Below are 11,365 nucleotides of genomic sequence, written 5' to 3' on the forward strand. Positions count from 1 at the left end.
CAGTGTTGAGGCATCACTATTCATATGTTACCAGTGTTGAGGCATCATTGTTACTATGTTACCAGTGTCGAGGCATCACTATTTCTATGTTACCAGTGTTGAGGCATCACTGTTACTTTGTTATCAGTGTTGAGTAATCACTATTCATATGTTACCAGTGTTGAGGCATCACTATTCATATGCTACCAGTGTTGAGGCATCACTATTCATATGTTACCAGTGTTGAGGCATCATTATACTATGTTACCATTGTTGAGGCATCACTATTTCTATGTTACCAGTGTTGAGGCATCACTCTTTATATATCGCCAGTGTTGAGGCATCACTATTCATATGTTACAAGTGTTGAGGCATCACTATTCATATGCTACCAGTGTTGAGGCATCACTATTCATATGCTACCAGTGTTGAGGCATCACTCTTCATATGTTACCAGTGTTGAGGCATCACTGTTTCTATGTTACCAGTGTTGAGGCATCCCTGTTACTATGTTACCAGTGTCGATGCATCACTATTACTATGTGACCAGTGTTGAGGCATCATTGTTACTATGTTACCAGTGTTGAGGCATCACTATTACTATGTGACCAGGGTTGAGGCATCACTATTCATATGTTACCAGTGTTGAGGCATCACTGTTACTATGTTACCAGTGTTGAGGCATCATTGTTACTATGTTACCAGTGTCGAGGCATCACTATTCATATGTTACCAGTGTTGAGGCATCATTGTTACTATGTTACCAGTGTTGAGGCATCACTGTTACTATGTTACCAGTGTCGAGGCATCACTATTTCTATGTTACCAGTGTTGAGGCATCACTATTCATATGTTACCAGTGTTGAGGCATCATTGTTACTATGTCACCAGTGTCGAGGCACCACATTACTATGTTACCAGTTTTGAGGCATCATTGTTACTATGTTACCAGTTTTGAGGCATAACTATTTCTATGTCACCAGTGTCGAGGCATCACTGCTACTATGTTACCAGTGTTGAGGCATCACTGTTACTATGTTACCAGTGTCGAGGCATCACTATTCATATGTTACCAGTGTTGAGGCATCACGGATACTATGTTACCAGTGTTGAGGCATCACTGTTCCTATGTTACAAGTGTTGAGGCATCACTATTTCTATGTTACCAGTGTTGAGGCATCACTGTTCCTATGTTACAAGTGTTGAGGCATCACTATTTCTATGTTTCCAGTGTTGAGGCATCACTGTTACTATGTTACCAGTGTCGAGGCATCACTGTTACTATGTCACCAGTGTTGAGGCATCACTCTTCATATGTTACCAGTGTTGAGGCATCACTGTTCATATGTTACCAGTGTTTAGGCATCACTATTCATATGTTACCAGTGTTTAGGCATCACTATTCATATGCTACCAGTGTTGAGGCATCACCATTCATATTTTACCAGTGTTGAGGCATCACTGTTACTATGTTACCAGTTTTGAGGCATCACTGTTACTATGTTACCAGTGTCGAGGCATCACTGTTCCTATGTTACAAGTGTTGAGGCATCACTATTTCTATGTTACCAGTGTTGAGGCATCACTGTTACTATGTTACCAGTGTCGAGGCATCACTGTTCCAATGTTACAAGTGTTGAGGCATCACTATTTCTATGTTACCAGTGTTGAGGCATCACTGTTACTATGTTACCAGTGTCGAGGCATCACTGTTACTAAGTCACCAGTGTTGAGGCATCACTCTTCATATGCTACCAGTGTTTAGGCATCACTATTCATATGCTACCAGTGTTGAGGCATCACCATTCATATTTTACCAGTGTTGAGGCATCACTGTTACTATGTTACCAGTGTCGAGGCATCACTGTTCCTATGTTACAAGTGTTGAGGCATCACTATTTCTATGTTACCAGTGTTGAGGCATCACTGTTACTATGTTACCAGTGTCGAGGCATCACTGTTACTATGTCACCAGTGTTGAGGCATCACTCTTCATATGTTACCAGTGTTGAGGCATCACTCTTCATATGTTACCAGTGTTTAGGCATCACTATTCATATGTTACCAGTGTTTAGGCATCACTATTCATATGCTACCAGTGTTGAGGCATCACCATTCATATTTTACCAGTGTTGAGGCATCACTGTTACTATGTTACCAGTGTCGAGGCATCACTGTTACTATGTCACCAGTGTTGAGGCATCACTCTTCATATGTTACCAGTGTTGAGGCATCACTCTTCATATGTTACCAGTGTTTAGGCATCACTATTCATATGTTACCAGTGTTTAGGCATCACTATTCATATGCTACCAGTGTTGAGGCATCACCATTCATATTTTACCAGTGTTGAGGCATCACTGTTACTATGTTACCAGTGTTGAGGCATCACTGTTACTATGTTACCAGTGTCGAGGCATCACTATTACTACGTTACCAGTTTTGAGGCATCACTATTACTACGTTACCAGTTTTGAGGCATCATTATTCACATGTTACCAGTGTTGAGGCATCATTGTTACTATGTTGCCAGTGTCGAGGCATCACTATTACTATGTTATCAGTGTTGAGGCATCACTGTTACTATGTTACATGTATTGATGCATGTATTGATACATTATACTTTCATTGATGCATGTATTGATGCTTTATTCATGTTTTGATAAGTTATAGACATATATAGGTAGGACACGTTTATTGTTATTGTATGTATGTATTGATAGTACACATGCACTGGTAAATACTACATATATTGAAAGTACATAGATGATCACCCACATAGGGGATATACACTGAGTCTAAAGGGCACTGGGACCAAGAGGAGGGACATAGTCTCTAGCTTGTGCTAAAGGAGCCCCTTTCTAGGAAGACATTAGATGAAGGAAAGACGTGATGGTCGTGTACACACAAGGTCGACTACGGCAGGTGACTGTAATCAGGGCATATGTCTCTCTAGCGCCACGTGTAGCACATGTGTGTGTCAATAAAACATAATTGTGCCCTCGTGGTATCATTAGGAAAAGACATATGGAAGGTGTGAATGAGTGACGACAAATACACTGATGCACGTATCTACAGGAATCCGTACCCCCATCTTCCGCATGTCGGGGAGATGAAACGCCCTGAAGTTGTCACACATACACTCCGTCCCACTTATGTGAGTGACATTTCCTGGGTGCTGGGTGTTGCTTCCTCCACCCGGCCCTCGATGTGTGCACACAAACACTTGCGTCTATAGCAAGTACCACACTTAACGAAGGTAAGCCCACTATTCATTCATGATGGAAAGGGAGGCTCGTGGAGAGAATGTTTCATTATGAAGGTAAATTACCGTTGATCTGGGAGATTCTTTATATAATGTGTCATGGCAGTTCGGTAGGACCGTGAGCCTCGTGCACAGAAGCAGATGCATGGCATGTGTGTGAGGCAGCAGTTCACCACTTCAGTGGCCAGTGGTCAACAGGAAATAGAAAAATGATACACGTCCAGTCGGCTACTATCTTGGGCACAACTGATAGGACACGTGGCAGTCACGTGTGCAGTGCCGACAGAGGCTTCTTGTCAAATGGTCCATGTTGTCTCATTGTTGAAGGAGAAGGAGATGTTCCCCTCTGACTCCTGCAAAGGAGCTGCAAGACAACCCGTTAGGGCGCCTATTGACTTTGGAGATTAAAACATAACTACCCTGCTCAGATCATTAAACGTGGACAAAGACGCGAGTGTTGATAGTTTTGTATCCTGGTCGTGAAGGCAAGTGGCGGTGACCAAGGTCGGGCGAGGTAGCACAATACGCCGGCGAGGGGAGGGGTGTGACGGGCGGCGTCTCATTCCACGCGGACGTGTTGATGCAAACAGTTGACACTCCCCCCACGTCAACCTATTACTCAGCACTATCAGCACGGTGGCGTTCAAACACAGGGAAGGTGAAGTGATACATACTGCGAACAAGACACTAATTTAAATACAAACAACACTTGCTGTTGTTCTGAATTACTGTTGATAAAAGATATTTTCAATGATTACTCGTAGTTCATCTCACTGAAAGTCAAGTGAGTTTATGGCTTGTTTGTCCATCGATGTCGGCAGCGTTCTGTGAACATCATATGTGAACATCATCTCATCAGACACCACTGGACCAAAGAAGCTGAAACTTGACATACTTGTTCCAACCAATGATGACACCAGTCCTTATTTTGTTCAAGAGGTTGGAATCCGAATTTTAGTAAACTTCTTTATCGCCATTACTCTCCCATTTATTTTAGAAATATAATCCTTATGTGTTCACGTGCACTTAGGGCATGCTCCAAAATATTGTTGGCCATGCTCTTAAACAGTGTGGATTCTGTAAACGACTTCTCTGCAAAAGTTACAATTTCTCATTATCGATTGAGCCTTGCCTTGCCTTGCCTTTCTTCTCTTCTCTTTTCTTCTCTTTTCTTCTCTTTTTGGGAAACGGCTACCTCGTCGTCTATGGCGCACTAATATGATCATGGCTCGTGGAAATGGAAAAACGTCTTAAACCTGCTTCACTTCGGGCTTTCCTCCCACACCAAACTGACACGCCGCGTTCTATTACTCCTACCCCATGGGCACGTCAAGCGATGCAGACTAAGCATACATATAGGTAAGACTGATTATCACCACCTGGTAGATCTCTGATCCATGTCTTGTTTCCTCAGACGGGCACACCAAGCGATGCTGACTAAGCATACATATAGGTAAGACTGATTATCGCCACCTGGTAGATCTCTGGTCCATGTCTTGTTTCCTCATACGGGCACACCAAGCGATGCAGACTAAGCATACATATAGGTAAGACTGATTATCACCACCTGGTAGATCTCTGATCCATGTCTTGTTTCCTCATACGGGCACACCAAGCGATGCAGACTAAGCATACATATAGGTAAGACTGATTATCACCACCTGGTAGATCTCTGGTCCATGTCTTGTTTCCTCATACGGGCACACCAAGCGATGCAGACTAAGCATACATATAGGTAAGACTGATTATCGCCACCTGGTAGATCTCTGGTCCATGTCTTGTTTCCTCATACGGGCACACCAAGCGATGCAGACTAAGCATACATATAGGTAAGACTGATTATCACCACCTGGTAGATCTCTGGTCCATGTCTTGTTTCCTCATACGGGCACACCAAGCGATGCAGACTAAGCATACTTATAGGTAAGACTGATTATCGCCACCTGGTAGATCTCTGGTCCATGTCTTGCTTCCTCATACGGGCACACCAAGCGATGCAGACTAAGCATACATATAGGTAAGACTGATTATCGCCACCTGGTAGATCTCTGGTCCATGTCTTGCTTCCTCATACGGGCACACCAAGCGATGCAGACTAAGCATACATATAGGTTTGACTGATTATCGCCACCTGGTAGATCTCTGGTCCATGTCTTGTTTCCTCATACGGGCACACCAAGCGATGCAGACTAAGCATACATATAGGTAAGACTGATTATCGCCACCTGGTAGATCTCTGGTCCATGTCTTGTTTCCTCATACGGGCACACCAAGCGATGCAGACTAAGCATACATATAGGTAAGACTGGTTATCGCCACCTGGTAGATCTCTGGTCCATGTCTTGCTTCCTCATACGGGCACACCAAGCGATGCAGACTAAGCATACATATAGGTAAGACTGATTATCGCCACCTGGTAGATCTCTGGTCCATGTCTTGCTTCCTCATACGGGCACACCAAGCGATGCAGACTAAGCATACATATAGGTAAGACTGATTATCGCCACCTGGTAGATCTCTGGTCCATGTCTTGCTTCCTCATACGGGCACACCAAGCGATGCAGACTAAGCATACATATAGGTAAGACTGATTATCGCCACCTGGTAGATCTCTGGTCCATGTCTTGCTTCCTCATACGGGCACACCAAGCGATGCAGACTAAGCATACATATAGGTAAGACTGATTATCGCCACCTGGTAGATCTCTGGTCCATGTCTTGCTTCCTCATACGGGCACACCAAGCGATGCAGACTAAGCATACATATAGGTAAGACTGATTATCGCCACCTGGTAGATCTCTGGTCCATGTCTTGTTTCCTCATACGGGCACATCGAGCGAAGGCATTCCCCTATTTACGGCAGAGGAGTTGACTATGTACACGCACCTGATAATTGATAGAAATAGCAGGCCTGAGGCACTTTTCACAATTCATTAATTGCCGACAACACTCTTTTGATGTTCTAGCCTTTTCTTATGAAGAACACTCGTTTGTATACATATGATATGCAGTCTATGGATATCAAGAGTCGAATGTGACCTAACATGTTGTGACTTTTCGTGGTTGTCCACTACACGCCGCGCGTGGCAGATGCTGGATCACACGGGTGTCCTGGTGCTTGTGTTCCTCCCGTCAACCACCGACAGGAGCATGCGCCAGCGCGTCGGCAGCAGGGGCTGAACTGAGTGGGATGCCAAAATCTGACAGTCATGAAATGTGAAGTGTGACATTTCTAATAGAAAACAGAACAAGAAATTAAATTTACTGTCATATGTAGGGAAATATCTACTTTGTCAGTTGGCATCTTTAAACTGAATATATGGCAGATCCCGCCAGTAATACCTGTGTATGTCCCAGTCAGCTGGCAACTTTACACTGAATATCTAGCAGATCCCGCCAGTAAAGCGTGTGTATGTCCCAGTCAGCTGGCAACTTTACACTGAATATCTAGCAGATCCCGCCAGTAATACTCGTGTATGTCCCAGTCAGTTGGCAACTTTACACTGAATATCTAGCAGATCCCGCCAGTAATACGTCTGTATGTCCCAGTCAGTTAGTATCGTTTGTTGTCAGGAGAGACAGCGTATGTTGTGATGAGAAACGTGTATGAGGAGAGACCCTTTGTTGGAGGGAGGGACATCGTGTGTTGAAAGGAGTGGTTCCGTGTGCTTTAGCAGAGACATCGTGTGTTCTTAGAAGCGAAATATTGTGTTGGGGAAAAAACTTTCTGTGTTGTGAAGAGAGACAGCGTGTGTTATGAAGTGACACCGTGTGTTGTGAGGAGACGTGTTTTGAGGAGAGAATTTCTTTGGTGAGGAGAGACATTGTGTTTTGAGGAGATATATCGTATGTTATGAGGAGACATGTGTAGGAAAGAGTGACGTGTGTTATAGCAAAGACATGTGTTGTGAGGAGAGAAATCCTGTGTTGGGAAGAGAGACTTCCTATGTTGTAAGGACAGACATCGTGTGTTGTGAGAAGAAACATGTGTTGTAAAGAGACACATTGTGTGTTGTGAAGAGAGACATCATGTGTTGTAAGGAGAGAATTTCTGCGATATGAGGAGAGACATCATGTCTTGTGAGGAGAGAATGTCTGTTGATGATAGACTGTGTTGTGAGGAGAGACATCATGTCTTGTGAGGAGAGACCACATGTTGTGAGAAGACATCATGTGTTGGAAAGAGTGACTTCGTGTTTTAGCAAACATCATGTGTTGTCAGGTGAGAAAAAGCCTGTTGAGAAAAGAGTATTTCTGTGTTGTGAGAAGAGACATCGTGTGTTGTGAGGAGATAAAAAAAATTATGAGGAAAGACATTGTGTTGTGAGGAGAGACATCGTGTATTGTGAGAAGGGACATCATGTGTTGAGGAGAGACGCCATCTTGTGAGGAGAGACATCGGGTGTTGTGAGGCCAGACAGTGTTATGAAGAGAGACATCGTGTTGTGAGGAGAGACATTGTGTGTTGTAAGGAGAGACATTGTGTGTTGTGAGGAGAGACAGCGTGTATTGTGAGAAGAGACAGCAGTCGTTGTGACAAGAGACATCGTGTGTTGTGAGGAGAGACAACAATTGTTGTGGAGAGACATCGTGTGTTGTAAGAAGAGTGTGGGTTGAGGAGAGACAGCATGTGTTTTGAGGAGAGACATCGTGTGTTGTGAGGAGAGACATTGTGTTGAGGAGAGACATCGTGTGTTGTGAGAAGAGACATTGTGTGTTGAGGAGAGACATCGTGTGTTGTGAGGAGAGACAGCGTGTTGTGAGGAGAGACATCGTGTGTTGTAAGGAGAGCGTGTGTTGAGGAGAGACATCCTGTGTTGTGAGAAGAGAATTTCTGTGATGTGAAGAGTGTCATCATGTATTGTGAGGAGAGAAATTGTGTCGTGAAAAAAGACCATCTGTGTTGTGAAGAGAGACATCATGTCTTGTGAGGAGAGAATGTCTGTGTTGAGGATAGACTGTGTTGTGAGCAGAGACATTGTTTGTTGTGAGGAGACATCGTGTGTTGAGAAAAGGGCATGTTTTATCATACATCATGTATTGTCAGGAGAGAAATCCTTTTGTAGGACAAGAGACTTTCTGTGTTGTGAGAAGAGACATTGTGTGCTTTGAGGAGAGAATTTCTTTTGTGAGGAGAGAAATTGTGTTTTGAGGAGAGACATCCTGAGTTGTGAGAAGAGACATTGTGTGTTGTGAGGAGAGAGTGTATTTTATGAGGAGACATCATGTGTTGGAAAGAAAGGAGACATTGAAATAATCATTAATGTAAGACACTGTGTGTGAGTGAGTGAGTGAGTGAGTGAGTGAGAGAGAACTGGTTGGCTGGTATGTGCACTAGGGGGGACTGGTTGGCTGGTATGTGTACTAGGGGGATATTGGTTGTCAGGTATGTGTACTAGGGGGATATTGGTTGTCAGGTATGTGTACTTGGGGGGACTGGTTGTCTGGTATGTGTACTAGGGGATATTGGTTGTCTGGTATGTGTACTAGGGTGATATTGGTTGTCTGGTATGTGTACTAGGGGGGGAGGTATTGGTTGTCTGGTATGTGAACTAGGGGGGGTATTGGTTGTCTGGTATGTGCACTAGGGGGATATTCGTTGTCAGGTATGTGTACTAGGGGGATATTGGTTGTCTGGTATGTGAACTAGGGGGGTATTGGTTGTCTGGTATGTGCACTAGGGGGATATTGGTTGTCAGGTATGTGTACTAGGGGGATATTGGTTGTCTGGTATGTGAACTAGGGGGGTATTGGTTGGCTGGTATGTGAACTAGGGGGATATTGGTTGTCTGGTATGTGCACTAGGGGGATATTGGTTGTCAGGTATGTGTACTAGGGAGATATTGGTTGTCAGGTATGTGTACTTGGGGGGACTGGTTGTCTGGTATGTGTACTAGGGGGATATTGGTTGTCAGGTATGTGTACTAGGGGGGTATTGGTTGTCTGGTATGTGTACTAGGGTGATATTGGTTGTCTGGTATGTGCACTGGGGGTGCTTTGGTTGTCTGGTATGTGTACTAGGGGGGTATTGGTTGTCTGGTATGTGAACTAGGGGGGTATTGGTTGGCTGGTATGTGCACTAGGGGGATATTGGTTGTCAGGTATGTGTACTAGGGGGATATTGGTTGTCTGGTATGTGTACTAGGGGGATATTGGTTGTCTGGTATGTGTACTCTGGGGGACTAGTTGGCTGGTATGTGTACTCTGGGGGACTGGTTGTCTGGTATGTGTACTAGGGGGATATTGGTTGTCAGGTATGTGTACTAGGGGGATATTGGTTGTCTGGTATGTGTACTAGGGGGATATTGGTTGTCTGGTATGTGCACTAGGGGGGACTGGTTGGCTGGTATGTGCACTAGGGGGATATTGGTTGTCTAGTATGTGCACTAGGGGGATATTGGTTGTCTGGTATGTGCACTAGGGGGATATTGGTTGTCAGGTATGTGTACTAGGGGGATATTGGTTGGCTGGTATGTGTACTAGGGGGATATTGGTTGTCTAGTATGTGCACTAGGGGGGACTGGTTGGCTGGTATGTGCACTAGGGGGATATTGGTTGTCTGGTATGTGTACTAGGGGGATATTGGTTGTCAGGTATGTGTACTAGGGGGATATTGGTTGTCAGGTATGTGTACTAGGGGGATATTGGTTGGCTGGTATGTGTACTAGGGGGATATTGGTTGTCTAGTATGTGCACTAGGGGGGACTGGTTGGCTGGTATGTGCACTAGGGGGATATTGGTTGTCTGGTATGTGCACTGGGGGGGGGGGGGGGGGGGGGGCATTGGTTGTCTGGTATGTGCACTGGGGGGACTGGTTGGCTGGTATGTGTACTAGGGGGGACTGGTTGGCTGGTATGTGCACTGGGGGGGACTGGTTGGCTGGTATGTGCACTGGGGGGATATTGGTTGTCTGGTATGTGCACTGGGGGGGGGGGGGGGGGGGGCATTGGTTGTCTGGTATGTGCACTGGGGGGATATTGGTTGGCTGGTATGTGTACTAGGGGGATATCGGTTGTCTGGTATGTGTACTAGGGGGGACTTGTTGGCTGGTATGTGCACTAGGGGGATATTGGTTGGCTGGTATGTGTACTAGGGGGGCATTGGTTGTCTGGTATGTGCACTGGGGGGGGGGGGGGGGGGGGCATTGGTTGTCTGGTATGTGCACTGGGGGGATATTGGTTGGCTGGTATGTGTACTAGGGGGATATCGGTTGTCTGGTATGTGTACTAGGGGGGACTTGTTGGCTGGTATGTGCACTAGGGGGATATTGGTTGGCTGGTATGTGTACTAGGGGGGCATTGGTTGTCTGGTATGTGTACTAGGGGGGCATTGGTTGGCTGGTATGTGTACTAGGGGGGCATTGGTTGTCAGGTATGTGTACTAGGGGGGACTGGTTGGCTGGTATGTGTACTAGGGGGGCATTGGTTGGCTGGTATGTGCACTAGGGGGATATTGGTTGGCTGGTATGTGTACTAGGGGGATATTGGTTGTCTGGTATGTGTACTCTGGGGGACTAGTTGGCTGGTATGTGTACTCTGGGGGACTGGTTGTCTGGTATGTGTACTAGGGGGATATTGGTTGTCAGGTATGTGTACTAGGGGGGCATTGGTTGGCTGGTATGTGTACTAGGGGGGCATTGGTTGGCTGGTATGTGTACTAGGGGGGCATTGGTTGGCTGGTATGTGTACTAGGGGGGCATTGGTTGGCTGGTATGTGTACTAGGGGGGCATTGGTTGTCTGGTATGTGTACTAGGGGGGCATTGGTTGGCTGGTATGTGTACTAGGGGGATATTGGTTGTCAGGTATGTGTACTAGGGGGGCATTGGTTGTCTGGTATGTGTACTAGGGGGATATTGGTTGTCTGGTATGTGTACTAGGGGGGCATTGGTTGGCTGGTATGTGTACTAGGGGGGCATTGGTTGGCTGGTATGTGTACTAGGGGGGCATTGGTTCGCTGGTATGTGCACTAGGGGGGAGGGGGGTATGTGAAGTTACTTTACCTATCATAATCACACAGTTGACTATGGTCAACAACAGGATGGGTCAGGTAATCAATCAGCACTATTGTCACACAGATTATAGTGCCCTTCACATCGAGCTCAAAAGAAAATGCTGCCTTT

Source organism: Haliotis rufescens, unplaced genomic scaffold (genome assembly GCF_023055435.1).
Source record: "Haliotis rufescens isolate VD_foot unplaced genomic scaffold, xgHalRufe1.0.p SCAF_5, whole genome shotgun sequence".
Taxonomy (NCBI): domain Eukaryota; kingdom Metazoa; phylum Mollusca; class Gastropoda; order Lepetellida; family Haliotidae; genus Haliotis; species Haliotis rufescens.